At 40.3% G+C, this 11,285-nt stretch overlaps 1 long non-coding RNA gene across 1 annotated transcript; it reads right to left on the reverse strand.

The window, feature by feature from the left end:
* Window positions 1–1,078: 1,078 nt before the first annotated feature.
* LOC118561246 lies at window positions 1,079–1,786 on the reverse strand. The gene is made up of 3 exons (XR_004929871.1): window positions 1,610–1,786; window positions 1,327–1,539; window positions 1,079–1,249 (listed from the first exon to the last, which is right to left on the reverse strand). It is a non-coding gene; the product is annotated as an uncharacterized LOC118561246 (long non-coding RNA).
* Between the last annotated feature and the right edge of the window lie 9,499 nt (window positions 1,787–11,285).

Below are 11,285 nucleotides of genomic sequence, written 5' to 3' on the forward strand. Positions count from 1 at the left end.
AGATCGTTTTAAGAGTAAGTTGATGGTTGATATCGGGACATAGGCACCAGCAACCCCAGCGACCCCATGAGGGATTAAGCGGGTCAGAAAATGGATGGATGGATGGATGTTCAGACATGTTTGTGTAACAGCAGAAAGCGGAGTCGGACACAGACCACGCCTCAACAGAGAGGAAGACCCGCCCGGTAGGTTAAAAAAATTGTTCACAAAGGATTGTTTTGGTGTTTTTGTCTTATTAAAATGGGTGGAGGTGTCGGCGACGTTGCAGCGTAAACACAGACGTACTAGCGTGCGTGAACAAGGGCGTAATGCAGCCGCTGTCTGCAGCATCGACCGATCTGCACCAGATTTTTTGTGAGTCATGGGAGAGCGCTGCCGAACGCGTTCGTGTGAATCGCCCGGTGGACGGGCGGGGAAAATGTGTGACAGCATCTGTGGTGGCCAATAGGCCGGAGCGGCGTTTGGCTGCGAGGGCCGATCGACGCCGCTTGCGGCTTTAACATCCTTCATATGCGGGCTATCAGTGTACCTCGAGTCACTTTTGCACGTTCCATAACAACAATGTTTAAAAACTATAGTTAGGAGACGTCTTAGACTTGGAAAAAGCAAGGCAAGGCAAGGCAAGGCAAATTTATTTATATAGCACAATTCAGTACAGAGACAATGCAAAGTGCTTTACATGATTAAAATATAGGAAAATAAAACAGAATAAAAGCAAGTAGGGATAGTGTAGAAACAAAAAAGAACATTTGAAAACAGTAAAACATTTTAACTTGAACATTCAAAGGCAATTCTAAACAAATGTGTTTTTAATACAGTTTTCTGGAAGTTTGTTCCAGATAAGTGGCGCATAGGAACTAAATGCTGCTTCTCCATGTTTGGTTCTGGTTCTAGGTATGCAGAGCAGGCTGGAGCCAGAAGACCTGAGTGGTCTGGAGGGTTTATACACTGATAACAAGTCTGTGATGTATTTAGGTGCTAAGCCATTCAGGGATTTATAGACTAACAGAAGTATTTTAAAGTCTATTCTCTGAGATATAAGGAGCCAGTGTAATGACTTTAGAACTGGGGTTTGTCATGGTCGGTTTGATATGTTTGGCCCACATGCAGAGAACACCGGCTCACAGGAAGTAGTTTTACGGAGTTTATTGACAATAACAACAGGGAAAATGTTCGGGGAAGTAATCACGAAAAAGGGCTCACAATGGAGCGATCACGGGGAGAGAGACTCGGACGGAGCACGAACGATCTGAGGGGACAAAGGGGAGAATAGTTAGGTGCGTCAGCACACGGAACTGATGGTGAAGACGTGCGGCGTAAGCTTACCACTTAGATTCGGAAGCCGGACCGGAGGGGGAAGCGCAACGGACTCAGCTCCAGATGGAGTGGTGCGGACATATGATTGGGGGGCGTAGGCGTGAGGCAAGGTCCGAGCAGCTCTGGCGAAAACACAGGCAGCGGAAGGAACCGGACTGATCCGATGGGAGTCGTGAGCAGGTGAGTTCAGTTAGGCTCAAGCCTCGGGACACGAGAGCGAACCTGAGAGACACAAAGGAGCTTTTAGAAAAGATCAAAAATTAGTCGGAGGACTAAGGCAGTCTAAGCATACCAACAACGGTTAATATTCCGGCGTCCTCCCGCTGTCCGAGCGCAGATCTTATAGTGCTGCAGAACACGCTGCAGGTGTGCGCGCCCCGCCCACCAGTCAACTGCCGTCACCTGTCGAAAAAAGAGGAGGGAGAGAGCAGGGCCGGCAGAAACTGCCCGGCTCTGCTCGCTGAGTCCTGACAGGGTTATGTGCTCTCCTTTCTTAGTCTTAGTGAGAACGCGGGCAGCAGCGTTCTGAATCAGCTGCAGCTGTCTGATCCACTTTTTAGGCAGACCTGTGAAAACACCGTTGCAGTAATCAATTCTACTAAAAATAAACGCATGGATTAGTTTTTCCAGATCCTGCTGAGACATTAGTCCTTTAATCCTGGAAATGTTCCTCAGGTGATAAAAAGCCGACCTTGTAATTGTCTTTAGATGCTTTTGAAGGTTCAGGTCTGAGTCCATCACTACTCCCAGATTTCGGGCCTGATTAGTGGTTTTTAGTTGAAGTGACTGAAGCTGTGTGCTAACTTTTGATCTCTCCTCTATTGGTCCAAAAATTGTTTTGTTTTTATTCAACTGAAGAAAGTTTTGGCACATCCAGGCTGATTTCTTCTAGGCATTTACTCAGTGCCTGAACTGGTTTATAGTCACCTGGTGATGTAGAGCTGTGTGTCATCTGCATAGTTATGGTAGCTGATATTGCTTTTTATTATCTGGGCTAGAGGGAGCATGTAGATATTGAAGAGGAGGGGACCCAGGATGGACCCTTGGGGAACCCCACATGTGATTTTTGTCATCTGGGATGTAAAGTTACCTACTGATACAAAAAAGTCCCTGTCCTTTAAGTAGGATTTAAACCAGTGGAGAGCTGTAGCAGAGAGGCCGACCCAGTTCTCCAGGCGCTCTAACAGAATGGAGTGATCGACAGTATCAAATGCTGCACTAAGGTCCAATAGTACCAGCACGGTGGTTCTTCCACAGTCTGTATTTATATGGATGTCATTAAACACCTTGATAAGGGCGGTCTCTGTACTGTGGTGAGCACGAAAGCCAGACTGGAAAACGTCAAAGCGGTTGGTTGTTGTTAAGAAGGTGTTTAATTGTTGAAATACAGCTTTTTCAATAATCTTACTGATAAAGGGGAGGTTTGAGATGGGCCTGTAGTTCTGGAGTAGAAGTTTGTCTAAATTGTTCTTTTTCAGCAGTGGTTTGATAATTGCTGTTTTTAGGGACTGGGGGAAAACACCTGACAGAAGGGACGTGTTTATTATCTGGGTCAAATCAAACGCTATGCCAGGTAAAACTTTTTTAAAGAAAGCTGTGGGTAGAACATCAAGGCAGCATGAGGAGGAACTTAACTGCTGAATGATCTTCTCTAAGCTTTTGTGGTTTATTTCGCTGAAATGGGACATTTTGTCAGAAATAGTTCCAGCTGAATACGGCATTGGTTCTGGTGTTGATGTGGATGTACAAACTGATCCTCTAATTTTTAGGATTTTTTCAGTAAAGAAGTTAGCAAATTCATTGCAGGCCCTGGTGGAGTGCAGTTCGGAAGTCACGGACACAGGAGGATTTGTTAGCCTGTCAACTGTGGAAAATAAGACACGAGCATTATTAATGTTTTTCTTAATGATCTCAGAGAAGAAAGATTCTCTTGCATTTTTCAGTTGTAAGTTATATCTGTAAAGTCTCTCTTTATAGATGTCGTAGTGAACCTGGAGTCTGTTCTTTCTCCACTTGCGTTCAGCTTTCCGACATTCCCTTTTTTCACTTCTAACTGCTGGAGCATTTCTCCAAGGAGATTTTTTCTTCCCGGAAAGAACTTTCACTTTAACTGGAGCAATGCAGTCAATGATGTCCGAGACTTTAGACTGAAAGTTATCTACTAGCTCATCTACTGAGTTGCAGCCCAAGGTTGAAGTATCAGAGTAAGCTTGAATAAAAGTTTCCGCGGCATTGTCCTTGAAGGTGCGTTTTCTTACGATGTCCCTTTGGCTAAATGAGTCACTGGAAATTATGCTTTCAAAGGTAACAGAAAAGTGATCAGATAGGGCAACATCCGTTACATTGACCTGTGAAATCTTTAGACCTTTAGTGATGATTAAGTCTAAAATATGTCCCTGTTTGTGTGTTGGCTGTTTAACATGTTTTACCGAGTAAAACCAAGGGTAACGTACAGCGAAAGAGTGGAGGACAACGCATGTTTGTCCTACCTCGTACCACGTGATATGACGTCTTGTTCTAAAAATAGCTTGCTCGCGGAATGCTATTCACCCGTTTTGTAATGATAGAATGCGAGAACAGTCCTGTTTTTTGCCTACAAGCGGGACCCGGAAGTAGCGCGGACGTCACACGTGAACTACCCTATTGGCTCTCACTGAAATAAATTTCCAGATATTTTGCTTTCATGGCTTTCTGAGTCAAAAAGGTTCCCGACCCCTGCAATAGAAGAAGAGATGATCTGTTGTTTCAATGTCGTTGTCACAAAAGGTATAGGTGTTGGTATCAAAGTTGAATCTTTGTCTTAATAGTTCCCTGGATGGAAAAATATCATTGAGAATTTTGAAATGAACATCTGTAGCTTTAGGACTTAGAGGGTATTTATGGTAAGCGGTTCTCCACTTATTAACCTCTGAATCAGAAAACGAATTTAAAATGGAGTTTTTATTTGGTCTGGTAGAAAATATAGAATTAGTTAAATGTTGACGCAACCGTTTGTTAGAGTTACTTTGGTCCAAAAGGTTAACTCCATACAGTTGTAGAGCGTGTAACTGAAAGTTAGCTAACTGAGTGTTTATATTTTGAACCAGATATTTGACTGCAGTGGGGATAGAGTTCAATACTGTGTTAAACTGAATGCGTGTGCAATCCAAATTATATAATAAGCAAAATTCGTCATAAGACAACCAATCTCCATTGTCATTAAGAAGATGTCTTATGGACCAAACACCTTTTTCCATCCAGTGATCCAAATACAGAGACTTATTTCTGTTTAACACATATCTGTTGTACCAGATGGGAGTTTGGTGAGGAGTAAAGTTGTGTGTAAGTTTGGTTGGAGTTGCATTCAGTTGCCGTCTTGTACCGGAGTACGGTGGCCGACAGGTGCAAATGCGCAGCAAAAGAGAAAACATGCAAACAAAAAAAAGACACGCGCACAAATTAAATGCGGCAAACAAAAAGCAAATAAAATGCAGCAAACAAAAAAGAAGACACCCCCGAATGAAATGCAGCAAACAAAAAGAGAGATGCAAACAAAAAAGAAGACACCCCCGAATGAAATGCAGCAAACAAAAAGTGTTGAAAACGGAAGTGCGGTCCGTGTACCTTCAGGTAATTCAATTTTTTTCCGGAAAACCAAAACGAAAAACGGAAACTACTTCCGTTTTCTCGTTTTTCCATTTAAAATAAAAAACGGGAAAATGGAAAACAAAGCGGTTTTTCCGTTTTTGTCAACACAATTTAGAAACGGAAAACCAGAAAAACTTAATGAAAAAAACGGCCCGTTTTTCGATTTCGCCAATTCTTTTTTCCATTTTCTTTTTAAGATTGAAAGACAAAGACGCTTTCACTGCTGGCCCGGAAGTGCAGGAAAATATTTCAAAATAAAAGCCTAGATGTACACGTAACATAATGCAAGTCTGAAGAAAAATAATGAAGCGGAGAGATTTCTTTTGAATAAAAAGAGGACCTTTTTACGTCGCAACATCATAGTTTATTGTAGATACGTGAGCTTTATTACATTATTGTGTGTTTTATTGGTGGAACATGAAACACAAAGGCTGATCAAATGCTGTATACAAAAATATGGAAGCATTATTTGAAGATTTTTCTCATCAAGCAAAACCCACCTTCACATAGGATTACTGTCTATACGTGTCTTGTTTTTAGTGAACAGTATATATTGTTGAAGCTAACAGAGAAACAAAGTTGTTTTTATTGATTTAATTGATTTATCTTCACCAACAACAAAAACAAATAGGGGAGACCGGGGCACTTTTTACACTCATACATAAATATTGGAATCAAAACACCATATATAAAAAACATATGTACCAGATGAAAGAGCAAAGTCTCAGGTATATATTTTGTATTCTGGTATTTTTCATATCTTATTCCTGTGCAGAGTTTTAAGCGATCTAATGGAGATTGTCACCATGTGACAAGTTGCCCCTCCAAAGGTTGAGTTGTCACACGGGGTTTTGCAAACAATAAAAAAAGGGCAAAATGAATTTTGTTGTTATTTTTAATGTTAAGTGAATAAATGACAATAACTCACTTTTACTATTTATGAAATAAATATGCAACATGCATTACGAAACTGACACTTAAACTTTGAATACAAACAAAAGAAAATCTCAGAGTCAGACTCCTCATCTGAGTTGCAGTTTTGGCATAGCTTATGTAGACTGAATTGCCAGGAGCACATGCTTCATATGAAATAACATGAAATAAAATGAAATATTATGAAACTTTGATTGATAGCTGTCTCACCCTGAATTTCCGCTGGTGTGAATGTTTTACAGTATCACCCCAAAGTGCGGTAATTGACATTAAAGTCCTTCGCTGTACTCCTGTTCGACTTGTGACCTAGGGTCACCTGCCTGACTGCCCTCAGCATCACGTCAGGTGCTGCACGGCCATGCTCTGTTTTTCTTTTATAACTCCTGACCATCTTCTCACTTTGTCCTCTCTTTTAAATCGCTCTTTTTTCTGTAAAAAAATTTAAAATATTTAGTAGGATGTATGGATTTCGAGATGTCTCGAGATGACATGTTTCATGAATTGGCGCTATATAAATAAAATTTAATTGAATAGCTCTATCTTAATGTTAGGCTTAATCAAAACAATGACTGAAGTATGACCGGATGCCTTAATATCTACTTTAACAAGTCCATATGTATATCTGCTAGAATTTTTATCTGAATGAAGGTAATTTTAAAAAATATAGAGTTAATATTTTTTAATTTTTTTTACTTTGGGTAATGGAAAATGGTCAATTGGTGCTCATTTAAACTTACAATGTCCTGTCCTCTTCTCACTCAGTCCGTGAGACCTGAGCGTGCGCGTGGATGGAAAAAGATGCTAATTAAAAAGTGAAACTGTTCCCTGTCTGGACTAGAAAAGCATCTATAGCGGCTTTCACGGGAGTTCCTCAGTGCTTCCTCTCTCCTTGATGGAAATTTTTGATTACATTTTTACTAAACAAGTGTTATAATCTCCCTTATTGAATAGCCTATAGATGGAGATTCTTATTCATAAGGAAACTGAGATCCAATCTAACCAATAGCTAGATAAGCTGCATTGCCTATCTTTTCTAAGTCTGTTTTAGAAAGTGCAATTATTTGCTCATTTGCTGAAAGAACCCATCCAGAAAGCTGGTCCTGTGCTGAGGATCCACTACTGGAACCGCTGAGCTGATTGTCCAGAAAAAAATGCTGCATAAGCTACTGAAGATGATGGATAACTTCCTCCTCTCCACACAGTGAAGAATCAAAAGAGCAAGGGACTTCTTCATGTTCTTTAAGATGATAGCTCCTCAAGATCCTTCCTGCCAGCAGGTCACATTCTTCTACTATATTTTTGATAGATTTTTTTAAATATATTTAAATTTCCCTTAAGGTACTAAGAATTTTTAATATTTATTTTGGCTTGAAATATTGAAGATTTGTGGTTATTTCACACATTTATATGAGATAGTGTTACACTATTTACTTAAACAACTGCTTATACCAAATCCCCACAAGGTGACGTTATACTACTGGTAGGGATGTTGCTGCTTCAAAAAACAAAGTTTAATTATTCAACTGATTAAAAATAAGTTAATTCTGCTGAGTTTTCCCCATACTGATGCTATTTTAGATTTTTACATTACATAATCTTTGTTGTCACATTTAACAGCAACAGGTTTTCATCTCAACCTTCATCCTGCCCAGACATTACACCACCCCCCCCCCCCAAACAATAAAACACACAATAACGTAATAAAGCTCACGTTTTTTTACAATAAACTATCAATTTTTTTTTTCAGGCTTGCATTATGTTACGCGTACATCTAGGCTTTTATTTTGCAATATTTTTCTGAATTGCCTGAAGGTACACGGACCGCACTTCCGTTTTCAACACTTTTTGTTTGCTGCATTTCATTCGGGGGTGTCTTCTTTTTTGTTTGCTGCATTTTATTTGCTTTTTGTTTGCTGCATTTAATTTGTGCGCGTGTCTTTTTTTTGTTTGCATGTTTTCTCTTTTGCTGCGCATTTGCACCTGTCGGCCACCGTACCGGAGGCATTTCTTGACAACTCCATCGGTTTTTCAGCGTTAGCAGCAGCAGCAGCAGCAGCAGCATACTTATGCATGTTTAGCTTAGCAGCGTTAGCATTCTTCAGACTAGGGAAATCTTTCTCATTAACAGCCGACATATTTTATAAAACTCTTATTTTTCCTCCTTACTCCTTACTTTAGAGCGTGGATGTTTCGGGTCCGGAAATAATGTGTAAAGGGCCAGTTTATGTAGCCGGTTGAGGGCTGTGCAGATGGAGCTCAGAATAATACGTGGGCCCACATTGCCATCTTGCCGGGGTCCTCCAGTTGTGACAACAAACTTCCACCTCTTCTTGTTCATCTGTTTAAAAAGTGGTGCGCTCTTCTTCTTCTGCTTTAAAAGTGGTGCGCTCTTCTTCTTCTTTGTGTTTTATTGGCAGCTGACATCCAAAAACATCATTACTGCACATCTAGTGGTGCGCTCTGTTCCTCATCTTTATATTATCAGCAGTGCAACCAGCTACTGTAACAGCTGTTTCTGCTCGCAACAGCTCTACCGTAATAACAGTCTACACGCAACATTTTCCCCCTCATTCATAAAAGGGTAAAATCTGGGACATTTCCAGGGACAGTTTTAGCCGGGGACAGGTGGTCCAAAACGGGGACTGTCCCCGAAAATCGGGGATGTGTGGTCACCCAAGTGCAGAAGCAGACTCTGCAGATGTTATCCTTGACTTAGACAACTTAGACTTAGACTTAGACAACTTTATTTGTCATTTTGTATGCACAGAGTGCGTACAGAACGAAATTTCGTTGCATACAGCTTTGTAAATTGCAGTAAAAGTAGGATTACAGTTTTAGGTGCAGCAGAGATTTAAAAGTAAACATAGATTTAACATACACTATAAAAAACAATTGAAATGTAAACAATGCAGGAGAAGGTCACAGTATACAAACCATTGAATGTGCAGAATTTGGTTGTGCAATGGCATTTGTGCAAGGATGCTTTTAAGGACTAAGAGTTTGGTAGCATTTATAATGCTTGATGGAGATGCAATGATGCAAAGTGTGCAAATATGAAAATGTTGTTCAGAGTTTATGGGTTGTAGTTCAGCCGTTCAACAGCAGTTCAACAGCAGTTCAACAGTCTGATGGCAGCAGGGAAAAAGCTTCTGCAGAACCTGGTGGACCTGCAGCGGATGCTACGGAACCTCTTCCCAGAGGGCAGCGGGGAGAATTATGCTCTATTTTTTGTTACCTTTTCTCCATTTTAACATTTTGCCTCATCTTTTTCTCTTCCTTTCTTTCTCTTTTACCTTTCCATTTCTGTCTCCAACAAATTTGAAAGAAATCCCCAAATAATATTAAATAAAGTTTATTTGCATATACATCAAGCAGAGCACTATATCAAAAGCAGAAATGCTCCACTTATGAAAGTAAATCTATTGGGCTGTCCTTGACATTAAGAAAACAATTCTTAATGCTACACCACCAGACAGGGCACATTGAGGTGGGAAAAAAAAGTTTATGTATGCTGTCTGGTTGCTGTTTATTTCTAGCTTTATATACTGTGGTGTTTGAAATTCTGCCAGATCTGAGAATTTTAGCAAACAAGCATGGAAGAATAATGGATAAGTGTGGTGGTGATATGCCAGCATTTTGAACCATCCCAATGGCTCTTTTCTGTAGCGTGCATAGTGGTTTGTGTGCTATGTGTGATGTTGTGTAAAGTGTTACCCCAGACTTCTACACAATAGGTAGGGTATGGTAAAACCAGTGAACAGTAGAGACTGTGTAATGCTTTAGAATTCTGAAAATGTTTTGCTTTACAAAGAATTGTGATGCTTCTAGATAATTTAGTCTGAACATATTTATTGTGAGGTTTCCAGCTGATTTTGTTGTCAATAATTACATGCAAGAATTTTATTTCATTTACTCTTTCCACCTTTACCCCATCTATTATGTGTCAGAGTTTGGGATCTGAACCCGAATTCAGCCACACACAGAGCCACGTTTAAGAGTCTTTATTGAAAAAGGATGAATAGTGGATGGAGGACTGGAGACTGTACCAGAGTGGAGCTGGGTGGAGATGTGGCAGGAGCTGGCAGACAAGACGGAGCTGGTCCTGGCAGGCTGGGGTGAACACAGGCAGATGGAGGTAGGGCGCACAGACAAGCAAACGCAGGGAACACAGGCAGGCAGACGTAGGAAGCACAGCTGACAAGACGAGGGAAGCTCAGGCAGGACGAGATTTGAGTGAAGACGATCCGGTGGGGAAGATCAGACTGAGGGAGGCTTAAGTAGGAGTGTTGACAGGTGAAATCAGTCCGGTTTAATTAGTAAAGGCAGGTGGCAGGAATCAGTGGTGGAGTGAGGAACTAGGCAGAATGAACGGTGGAAGGATCTGGAACTGTCCAGGGTGAGACAGGCAAAACTGAACCTTGACATTATGACTCACATCTTTATTACCAAATCACCAAATAACATGATCTTAGTATTCTTCAAATTTAAGGACAATTTGTTTTTGTCATACAAGTTTTTTTGTTTATTTATCTCTGGAGTTAATCTAAAAGCTGCTGCAAGCACTGCACCTGTACAGAAAATATTTGTATCATCTGCAAAAAAACAAACTGTGATACTTTTGAAACCCTAGTTATGTCAATAATGTAGAGGATAAACAGTTTTGGTCCCAATATTTAACCCCTGGGGGACACTGTGAGGGACCGAGTCGCAAAATCAGAGGAGCACAGGGAAGTTTTTGAGGAAAAAATAGTAACAAATTTATTTACCAGAAAAAAACAAACTTCATACAGGAACTGATATTTACAACAAAAGACCAAATTAGTCAGTATAATACCAAATCAGAAACATATGAGGAAAAAATTTCTTAAATAATTAAACTTTCCAAATTTAGTTATAAAAAACAAAAACAAACAAAAAAAACCTAATAGAAAACCCTAAACCCTTCCTACACCTCTTCTAAAACCAAGTGGCAGAGTCCAACTAAGCCTCAGTGCCATTGAGGAGATCCTTTACTGCTGGGGACTCCTTGCCTTTACTGGCTTGGCCACACCCACATGGCAGCATCCCAGGAGCTGGCAACTCCAATAAAAAGTATATTAATTTAAAGTAAACCCAACAAGCAAGAAATGACAAAATTAGTCAACTAAATGTGTGCACCGAAATAGTTAACCCATGCCAAATCCCCTAAGTAAAAGAGTGAAAAACAGTACAGTGAAATGTAAAAAATCTAAATAAATGTAGAGTTACCAGACCATTTATTGTGTGGCTGCGCATGCTGCCATCACAGACACCATAAGCAATATCCAAGCATGATGACTAATAATCACCTATTTTCACAAATTGTTGCCTGCTACTTAAATAGCTCTTCATCCACTCCAGAACCACGCCCTCATTTCTTGATTAATATA

The sequence above is a fragment of the Fundulus heteroclitus genome, unplaced genomic scaffold, assembly GCF_011125445.2.
Source record: "Fundulus heteroclitus isolate FHET01 unplaced genomic scaffold, MU-UCD_Fhet_4.1 scaffold_589, whole genome shotgun sequence".
In the NCBI taxonomy this organism is placed as follows: Eukaryota; Metazoa; Chordata; class Actinopteri; order Cyprinodontiformes; family Fundulidae; genus Fundulus; species Fundulus heteroclitus.